Genomic DNA, 1,192 nt, shown 5'->3' on the forward strand with positions numbered 1-1,192 from the left:
ACTCACGCTCAGACTCAGACTCACATTCACACTCCGACTCACGTTCAGACTCAGACTCACACTCACGCTCGGACTCACGCTCAGATTCGGACTCACGCTCAGACTCGGATTCACACTCAAACTCCGACTCACACTTACACTCATACTCAGACTCGGACTCACGCTCATGCTCGGACTCACGCTCATGCTCAGACTCCGACTCACACTCACGCTCGGACTCACACTCATGCTCGGACTCACTCTCAGACTCCGACTCACGCTCAGACTCAGACTCACACTCACACTCAGACTCAGACTCACACTCACGCTCGGACTCACGCTCATGCTCGGACTAGCGTTCATGCTCGGACTCAAAGGCTCAGACTCACACTCGGGCTCACGCTCAGACTCAGACTCGGGCTCACGCTCAGACTCAGACTCACACTCACGCTTGGACTCATGCTCACACTCAAGCTTGGACTCACGCTCACACTAGGACTAGCGTTCACACTCAGACTCACACTCACACTCGGATTCACGCTCAGACTCACACTCTGACTCACACTCAGACTCAGACTCACACTAACACTCGGACTCACGCTTACGTTCAGACTCACGCTTGGACTCACAGTCGGACTAACGTGCATACTCGTACTCACACTCATACTCACACTCAGATTCACACTCAGACTCATACTCAGGCTCACACTCAGACTCAGACTCACACTAACACTCGGACTCACGCTTACGTTCAGACTCATGATTGGACTCACGCTCACACTCGGACTAACGTTCATACTCGGACTCACACTCATACTCGAACTCACGTTCAGACTCACACTCAGACTCACAAGTTCAGACTCATGCTTGGACTCATGCTCACATTCATGCTCGGACTCACTCACACTCAGACTCAGACTCACACTCGCACTCGGATTCACACTCAGACTCACACTCGGACTCAAGCTCACACTCAGACTCATGCTCGGACTCAGACTCATGTTCAGACTCACTCACACTCAGACTCACGCTTGAACTCATGCTCACACTCAGGCTCATGCTCGGACTCACACTGACACACACTCTGACTCCCACTCATGCTCGGGCTCACAGATGCTCCGAGTCCCGAGTGCCAACCCCATGCCTCCCCGCAAGGTCTCTGGTGATGGTGGGTCCTTCCTGGCTGCCTGGACACACTCACCAGCCTTCTTGG

The sequence above is a fragment of the Condylura cristata genome, unplaced genomic scaffold (assembly GCF_000260355.1).
Source record: "Condylura cristata isolate star-nosed mole 26May11 unplaced genomic scaffold, ConCri1.0 scaffold00103, whole genome shotgun sequence".
In the NCBI taxonomy this organism is placed as follows: domain Eukaryota; kingdom Metazoa; phylum Chordata; class Mammalia; order Eulipotyphla; family Talpidae; genus Condylura; species Condylura cristata.